The following is a 10,356-nucleotide window of genomic DNA, read 5'->3' as shown; positions in this document are numbered from 1 at the left end:
CTTTTATTAAGCATCGTAACTAAAATAACATTGCCAATAATTCAGGTACTGTAATCCGATAAGTTTGGACTTCACCTAATATTCAAATATCTATTTTACACAATGGCCTTAGATAGATACATTCATAATAATATTTACATTCGCGATACTCTAACATATAATAATGATAAAATCTAGGCGCTTAGTCACTGTCATATGACTTGAACAAACTTTCTTTTCAGCACTATGTAATTATTTAGTTAAAGAATGAGTAATATTTGTTACTATAATTTTTCTAATACTGTTAAAATAAAAACTAGAGACGTGTTTTTAAAACATTCAAATTCTATTCGATGAAGATTAATTGATAGAGAAAAAAGATATGGTATTGGTAGTAGGAATTGTAACAAAATTGAAACGGTAATTAAGTAAATAGTCAAAAGTAAAATACCCTCTAATACTACTTACTGCTTAAGAAAGGTATTACTTAATTATATTTTACTAAGACTTGTTTATAAGTAGCAAATGGAAATGAAATAATTTCCTTAACGAGAAATGACTATCAGTGAAAAAATTACAAGTTAATTAAAACCTCATCAGACTTAATTAATTTCGTACATTTGTGAACGCTCGCAATTGTTAAATAACTTATCTCAAAGAGATGTAAAAATATTAATTAAGTTCCGATGGCGCTCGTTTGTATTATTCAGAATAAACGCTGAAGTTTCATTTAGCTTTGCGATTTAAAACCGTAGATTAACTCTGCAATATTTCAGTTCCAAAACATATATACGAAATGGATGTTTATGTTAAATCACTGCACGGAACTGTATTAAAAAAGTTTCAATACTTTTTTCACAATTAAAGAACATACGAGTCAGTAGTATGAAACATAAATAAACTATGGGTATCTCTATCAATAGTTATTTATGTTTGGAAAACACAGCATGGGACGTCGTCCACCCACAAAGTGGACCGACGTTGATGAGTTTTTATCTAAAATGAATATAAAATGTAGGTAGGATTTCCAACTAGTCTTTATGGGCATCTCGAAGAGGCTGGATCGATGCATATTTATACCGTAACCTTTGTACATCGGCCGGCTGCGTCACCGTGCCTTATGAATGGATAGAGTGGGCGTAATTAAAACTTTGCTCAACGAATTTGTTGCGAGGGCAGCGGAAAAAGAGCTGAGTGAAGATACCTTATAAACAGATATTCCTAATTTCAGGCTTTCAAATTCTGATAGCTGAGATTAATATTTTTTGCGTACTTATGATCTGCTTAAGCTTATTACTAGACTAACTCAATCTGCATCCGTCGTAACTTATAATAGAAATCGTCATAATGGGAAAGCATGAGGCTCTACTACCAACATTTACAAACTTTTGGTCCCCATAAAAAGTGCTGCGCTGCTGTATTCGATTTATACAAACCACAAAGATGTTGTGACTTATGACAGCCATTCAATATTTTTAAGGGCACATACCAGATTTCCATTTCATAAATGACAAGCAAGGTTGACAGTGATACAAAATTATTAAGGTTCGGTCCACTGAAAAAGTGTTTTATATTTCATAGCGAATTGGCGATAACTGTCATAAAAATAAATGTATTTGAGGACCTCAATCTATAAAGAATGTAAGCGGTTTCATACTTTCTGAAACTTTTACTGAAAAAAAGTCATGTCAACTAAATAAATAATGTCTTGCTATGTAGTATAATAGTAGTACCGGAAAACGCAGCGTGGGACGTCCGCCCACAAGGTGGACCGACGACATCATAAAGTTAGCAGGAAGGCGCTGGACGCAGGCCGCTACCAACCGGGAAACATGGAAAGCATTGGGGGAGGCCTATGTTCAGCAGTGGATGTCCTATATCTGAGATGATGATGATAATGTAGTAAAAAATTAAAATTAAAGTATATTTAGTGAATAGTTTCTTTAGATTTGTAACTCTATGGGAATGCGACGCGCTTTCACGGCCGATTAACTTTTTTATTAACACTCACCGCAGCGCAAAGAGATGATCTCAGTTAATCTGAAACTGATACTCATTTAGAGTTTACGGCAAATAGCGGTGGAAACATGTCTGTCATTAATGAAGATCCGTTTAAAAGTTGCTTCTAAGTAATTAACGAGATCTGAAGATCGCAAAAGAGCAGATGAATATTATGCTGGTTTAGAGTGAAGTAGTTATTAAGGAGTTAAATTGACTGACGTCGTATGCATGTATCTAAGGGTGGGTTGCACCATCTTACTTTAACTTTGACAAACGTCAAAAAATTGTCAAACTCAATACAAAAAGCACCTGTTATCGTCATAGTAACGGTCAAAGTTAGGTGGTGCACTCAGCCTAAGTTTTTTTTAAAAGCAATGCAAAATGCTAGGTACTGAAAGAGTGAGTGACTAGTTTACTAAATTTTTCTATTCGAGCGGGAAAAATAGATCTAATATTTAATGTTATAATGTCGTAAGACGACTTTACGGAAGGACTGTGTTTATTCGCTTCGACATGACTAGACTAGAATGGAAAAAGCTCCATCAAAAAGGCAAAGGTTAAATCGAGAGTCAACTATTTTACTAATACCGTAGCTCCTTAAGAACCAGCGAATCGAGACACAATATAAATTAATTGTTACCGCGGTCTCATGTGACCCTGATCACTCACAAAAAAACTCATTCTATTTTAAAGCGGACTTTTAAAACGCACTTTTACACGTCCCTGTATTAACCCTACCACTGTTTCGGGATAACAAAAGGGCTGAGAAGAAGCAGCGCAAGAAACCCGGTCACTATTGTCAGCCTCTTTTTCAAAGGCTTACAAAGACTTAAAAATATACATAGTTATAAATATTGATGTGAGCTAGGCAATTTAACATCTCAATTTTTTTTAACGAAACCCTGAAACTCACGTCGATGTATCATGCAATAGACTGTAATGGGGTTTTAATAACATTTCAGCGAAAATCACAATTTATGGCACGTTAACTTCGCCGACAGGAAGCAAGCGGTATTGGTGAAATTATAAAATATGCAGTTAAAAGCAAAGTTGGTTTAGTGAAGTTTCGGAAAGTTGCTCTGCTGATGTGGTTGGTAGTCCAAATCTTGCATATTGGGCATGATGTTTGGTAATGGAATTTAAAAATTCTAAGGCCTGGTTGCACCATCTTATTTTAACTTTAACAAATGTCAAAAGTCCTTTAAACTCCATACAAAAACACAGGTTATAGTTACGGTTAAAGCAAAAGTGGTGCAATTCGGCATCTAAGTAAGCGGGTTCCCTAATGGGTTAATCAATGAAAACTTAGTACCGAAACCTGTAATGTAGCAACTAGCAAGTTAAAATCCCAGTTATTAGGTACTACCACAGAATAATAATAAGTACCTAATGTACTACTTATTGATTCATACTACTACTACATACCTTGTATGCCTACTAATTAGGTAAGTTATGGAAGCTTTAGTGAGCGTGATATAAAAATGACTACAGCATTTGTAAAACTCTTATGATTTATTCGGCAAGACGTGCGCGTGTTATTTATGATAAGATAACACTACACGAAAATACTTTTGGAACAGATTGAACCTACCCTAAAGTGTTTTTAGTGACTACGTGACTCCGCCACTGTTCAACCCACGTATAATTACGATTCTATTTAATAGCGTCTGTTATTTTCGTATAAAAATCCATTCCAAACTAAATTGCATTGTCTAGGTTACCTCTGGTTTTTACAATAAAAATATTCGGTTTATTAAAGTAGGATTCATTTGATTGGCTCGTAAACCTGTTATTATTCTTTGAAACTGAATGATATAGCTTTTTTCGTCTATACAAAATTAACATAATTTTGAGGGAACAAAAAAGTTTATCTTTCGGAATTTAAGATGAGGATTACGGCTGGCCGAGATAAAACCGATAATCCAATCTGAAATTTTATGAATCCTATCGTAAGACACGACGTAAAAATATCATGGCTTGACATAATGCTTTTATTTTCAGCAGGACAATAATAAATAACTTCGGATATCCGATATCCGGTGTTTGAGTAGCTTTAAAGTAATGTTTGTAGATATTATTATTGTTATTATTTTCTGCCTGCTTCACACACACTCACACTAATACACTCATAGTACATAACACGCTCACATGCTCACCTAAGAGAGTACAATGCGCCAGAAAAGTCTAGGTATTTTTTAAGCAATAAAGAGTAGATTTTATTTCATATTGTTAAGTGTTACATTTTTATGTACAAGTTTATTAATGTTTATGGTGAAATGCCAATGTTTATTGCGTCCCTGGTGACGCTCTTTTCAAAATGGTTCCTACAGAATACCAGCATCATGTTCTTTACGGAATATGATACAAGCTGAGTAGGAGCCATTTTCGTTCAACAATTTATCTATAATTATTAACCAAATTGTGTAACATTACTATGTTTGAACCAAATAAACAATTTTTCTTTCTTTCTTTCTTTCTTTATCCGCTTTTATATTTTACCCTCGGCGAAAGTACATAGCTTATCGTAGAATTTGTTGCTCTACGTTGGATTATTTTACGGAATGATATCCTTTGTCATCATCACAATATCATTTGTTATCGAATGGTATAAATTAAGTCGAGCTTTATCTAGATGGAAATGATTTACCAACTGAAATGTGAATTAAAATAAATAAACATGTCATTTTTGTCGTTGTTATTTTTCATTTCTTTTGTAGATTTTTCATTCCTAACTAAATATTTTCTCTGTATCCAGTCATCTACATAGAGGCGCATACGGCTCTCTGCGTAAAGAAACGATTCTCATAAATTATATTTTTAAAACACGCATTCAATCCGTTGGATGAATTTCTTACAACTAGGTAATCACCGATGTGATTCATTCTAAAGCGTCAGTTCAAAATACTGGCCAGCAGCAAACCAAGATCGATATCAGAAAAATAATGAACAAATGATGTAACTCTGCATTTTCTCCTCAATCGGCAATCTCAACAGATGTAATTGTCCGCGCTGTGGTTATCAGCGGATGTCACACGCCTCACGACCTCAGTCTCTTGCGGTTGCTTTATTTCGCTCCTGCTAGGGGCTGGCTAGAACACAACATGGCTCCAGTTTTAAATTGCAGCCAGCATTGACATTTCAATTAAATACCAGTAAGTTCGATGGAATTGAAAAACAGCGAAAAGATACTTTAAAAATAACGCTCCTTTGCGTTTTCCTTTGGTTACATAGGGCAATTGCAATAATGGGATGCATAAAGTTTAAAGTCACTTGTTGTTTTCAGTTTGCCTAGGTTTTGGGCACATTACCTCTATCGGTCCGATTCCGGTATCAAACGCCGGTGGCTCTTAAATCCTGACATTAGAGTTATGATCTGAGGTGGAATTGTGTAAAGCAATCGTAATCATCTGGCAGTTCATAACGTACGATAAAGACAGTTAACCCATTACTTCCCAAGCATCGAAATCTTTGGAATTTTTTGATCAAATCTTGAAACTAAGTTCATAATAGGCTAAGAAAAAATAATAAAAACAAAAAAATAAAAAAAATAGTACCTTTAATGCTGAGTCAGCCTGTCCTATAAATATGACAGTGGGGACATGTGATCAGAAATAATAAAAGATAACAATTGTAAGAAAATTAGCAGTATTTGAAAATTTGTCCGTAAACAGCTTTAAACATAAAGTTTTAGGAACTTATTTTGTATGGTAAGGTATAAAACAATCACTGCAGAGTGTTTTTTTCACATTTAGCGCAAAAAATAAGAGTTTTTTTTACAATCTTCTCCCTGGCAATGCCTCTATTTGTCCCTCTTCGTCATATAGTCGTTAATATTGATCATATTGTCAAACCTCACAGGTTGTAAAAGGCGTTCATATGTACCTGGTGCAGGTTTTCTTGCCTTGCCTCCCGATTTTTTTATCCAAGAAAAAACCCTACGCTTGAAATCTTTCTAGATTTCAATGTCTCATCTTTATTTACCTCATTGTAAATAATAAATAATCCATGCATTCACTAGGGACATGTCTAAAACACGAATGACTAAGGCCAATACCATTTTTTGCCTCTGAAGCTGAAGATAATCTATTGATTACAGAATTGGACGAAAGTCAACGATAGAAATATTTGAAGTTTTGTGAACTTTTTGTTCACTAATCCCCATTAACGCCAATTGGAGCTTATAAAACTTATAATGGGGAATAATGAACTAAAAAGTTCATTAATCCCCATTACGTTAAAAATAAAATCCTAATATAACGGGGATTAATGAACTTGTTAGTTCATTATTCCCCATTATAAGCTCCAATTGGCGTTAACGGGGATTAGTGAACAAAAAGTTCACTTTTCCCCGTTGACGGGGATTGTCAATGGGGAATAGTGGAATAAGCCCATTGTTTTGCGGTATTAGATACTAGCTGAATTTCAGAATATACTGGATTACTAGAAGAAGTCGCCAGAACCTTCTTCCATGTCAGTTATTTCGTCCACTTCGTCCGGAGGTAATATGGCTACTTCATTATCGTCCAACTCCTCACCACTACAGTTTTCTTTATATCTGTTCGGCAGAGACCTTTTGAGTAATCTAAACACAAGACCCGCAAGAAACAAACAATTGACACGTTTGAACTAGTGCTTATCGTTGCAGATCCGAAAATGCCTTCGCGGCAAATTGTATAGACATGTTCCCAGTGTCATATTTATAGTACGGCTTATTTTGAAACATTACCACAAGTTTTTAAATTATGTTTTGTTTATGTTTATTTTTTTTTATGTATTGGTAGATGTCTAAGAATCAGTTTTATGTAAATTGGAGTTGGTCAGTTTTTTTATATTATGGTATATAAAATCAAAATATGATGCTTCTTTTTGAGGCAACAAAAGTGTTAATTTGAAAAAATTACATTAAAATAACGGATACACTTTGTGCAGCCGAAAAATGTTATTTTATTAGAATAACAGTGCAAGAATACGAATTTTGTCAAAAACAATAAAAAGTAGTTTATTAACTTGTAAAAAAAAAATGTTGAATATGGTGTCCTAAAAATAGGACAGTGGGGAGGAATGGGTTAAACAAAGCGTTTGACAGAATAATCGTATGTTATGAACTGTCAAATGATAACGATTGCTTTACGCAATTCCACCTCTGTTCCAAGCGCATCCAATTTTAAATAGACGCGGGGAGAATTAATCTAATAACTTTACATAAAAAACTTTAAATTCCGAAATACATCTTGGTTCCCATTCGGAAATACATGTGTAGATACACTGTGGGTGTAAAGCAATATATTTCTTCCGAACACTGTTTTAGGGTGGGAGCTTTTAGACCATGTTTTTACATTACACGGGTTTTAATTCCGCTTTTACCGACCTCTCGCGGCGGGTGGCTTAATGAAAACTAGTTCATTGTTTTTCCCACTCACTTTTTTGCGTTACCCAATAGGTACGTGATATTTGCAGAATTGCTGTTGGATAACAGAGATAGTTTTAAGTAAACAGAGCCACCTGAAATGGTTTTTAATATCCATTCATATTACTATAATGGAACTTGTTAAATAATTGTTAATTGACTGGTCTAACGTTATGTGGATTTTCAGCGAAACGATTGTGTTTCAGCGAAATTCAACATTTAAATTACATTTCAGCGAAATTTAGCATTTTTTATTTTCATTGGAGCTCACTTTTTATGCTTTAAAATGTAACATTCATTGTATTTTGGTTCGATTAGTTGACGTCACGCTTTAATTTAGTAATTTTAAGAAGTTCATTTAACACACATAAAAGTAACAGTTTGGAAGACCGTCGGGATGTAGTAGATCTTTGCACCTTGCATAAAGTAGTGAATGGTGCACTCGACTCTTCACTGCTTCAAAAGATACTGTTTAGGGTTCCGAAGCGTTCAGTGCGTCGACCTCAGCTGTTTCATGTACCACTCGCTACAAATAATGTCTCAGTAAATCACCCTATTTACAGAATGTGCAGGGCCTACAATAGTCTTGACGTTGACAAGGACATATTCCAGCATACATTTCGGGTTTTTAAAAATAAATTAAGAAATGCTGATTAGATTGTTGGATTAGTTGTTGTTGTAGCTAACATTAGTTTTTGTTGTTTTATCTAAGCACTTAAGTTATTAGGCATAGTTGTGTACAGTTGTAATTGGTCCATAGATTTGTAAGTGATTTGTAGCTGTATTTTTTTTACTAAATAAGTAGTATTCTATGTACTGTAACTGTACCTATTAATAAATAAATAAATAAATAAATAAACACATGATTAGCTAAAATGTGACCGCCACCAGTCAACAGAATGATCACAGCAAGCATCTGTGATTGTGCGCAAATATTGTGGATCACATGACTCCATTGGGGTCGGCGCACGAGTCACTGTGACAATACTTGCTCAAAGCTGTACTTGGAATAACGCGTGACGATAGATACGTCACCAAAGTTTGTTTTATTATAATTACTTTGGCATTAGGCAACCTGTGTTGTTGGCCTACATGCGGAATATTATTTAATTTAGGATTTTTTAAAATCCATTGATATCTTCGAGAGAGACGGGTAGGGCAGATTATGGAAATCCAAACAACTGCCAAATCAGACGAATTTATAATATTTTCACTATGAAAATAGTTTTCAGCAAGAGCTGGACAAAGTCCTATACATTAGAAATTTAGGCAATTGTCCAGTTACTGAAATCTAAGCTCCATCTTCACAGCTTAGTATTGTTAATATTGTTTTAAATTCTAGTCAGTTTGCAATGATAAGAGTGGATCAACTATTTTTTTTATTCTTCTATCCTTGGTTCGTAGCAATGCCTTAACGATTTCAAATCGAAATCTAACGTCACGTTGACTACAGACACTGTTCTGATACTCCAACATTGTCAGGCTAGAAGAAAGTAAAACAATTACAGAATGTTTTACAACAATGTTGCGGATATTTATCAAACACTGCCTTAATGTTATAATTATTAACCCCTGTCGCTGAGCACAACCTTGAACTTATTGTTATCGAGTGATGTTCAGTGTGACCTACATCTATGTTGTAAGTATTGAATAAAAAATTGACTCTACATAATGTGCGTAGTTCAGAAAATGTGGAAATGTATTTTAAAGCTGAAAGTCCTATTGCATAATTTACCTGCGCCAAAATGCATAAAAATCTATTTCAGATAAAAGTAGTGTAGGATACTCCACGCATCGATAGGCAATTAACACATTGACAACCACTATAGAACGATCTCAAGATGTTATCAGGTAGTATCTGGATGAAAAAAAGCAGAAAATTGTATTCTTCAGCTCCGTCCAGTATCCGCCTCTACAACCGATGTGAACAACGCCTCAACGTGACCACGACCGCTCTGCCAAGAGCGAAACGAATAAGAAGAAGAAGAAGACCTTAGAGTTTAATAATTTCAATAAATACTTCAGGATTTAGGTACCTACTGTAATCAAAGATCGACAACTAGATGCAATGTTATGGCATTGCATAATGCTTGCAAGAAGAGTAAGAGTAAACTTGTGTTTACATACCGATTAGTACTGCAGCTCGTGCTTATTTTAACGCCATAATAATATACACGTATAAACGTTAATCAAATAGCTGTCAAATGCCTCTATTGACAATTATGTAATTAGATAATTACATATTATTAAAACATAATTTTCATATACGTTAGCTGACTAATACCTACAGGTATTGTAAAAATTGATGTAAACGTTTTATGAAATAACTCTTTTTAGGTTAATAAGCAAATTCTGAAGCAAGCTATATCAAAAGAGTTGCAAATACCTACTAATTTTTGACGAGTGTTTGCAACTCCTGTAATGTTCTAGGGCTTCATATACACGGAAAGTCTATTAAAATGTATGTACTTTATGACGTCATATTGTTTATTTTCAACTTTCAATCTAAGCTTTTGAATGAATTTATAACCTTTTCGAAACAAGGACATAGAGTTCTGGGAAATATTGTTGCGCTCGGCCCCGGTGAATATTGTAGAAAACAATTTTAAACTTTGAAATGCAATTCCGAGGCTGTACTTTGAAATGCTAATGTCATAATGTTGTATTTGAATCGGGTTTTCTTGCAATATTGCACGAGTGGACTTCACATCGTTGGAATAAGATTTATGCGAAGTTTGACGTGGTTTTACTCGAGAATGGAAGTCTTTTCTAGCTTTTATTCGAAATATTTTCGTTGTTATTCTGGTTAGAAATATAGGAGAGTGGATTATTCACTCAGTAAAATTTGAGACAGAAATAATACACACGCCCGTATTCACAAACATTACTATGAGGTCTCACAGTGTGCGTGGACGCACAGGGTCACATACGAACCAATCACAGAGCTCTATTCAACGCTGTGCCTTCGA

Source organism: Ostrinia furnacalis, unplaced genomic scaffold (assembly GCF_004193835.3).
Source record: "Ostrinia furnacalis isolate ACB-3 unplaced genomic scaffold, ASM419383v2 OfSCF7604, whole genome shotgun sequence".
Taxonomy (NCBI): domain Eukaryota; kingdom Metazoa; phylum Arthropoda; class Insecta; order Lepidoptera; family Crambidae; genus Ostrinia; species Ostrinia furnacalis.
The sequence above is the reverse complement of the archived record's forward strand: the minus strand, read 5'-3'. Positions refer to the sequence as shown.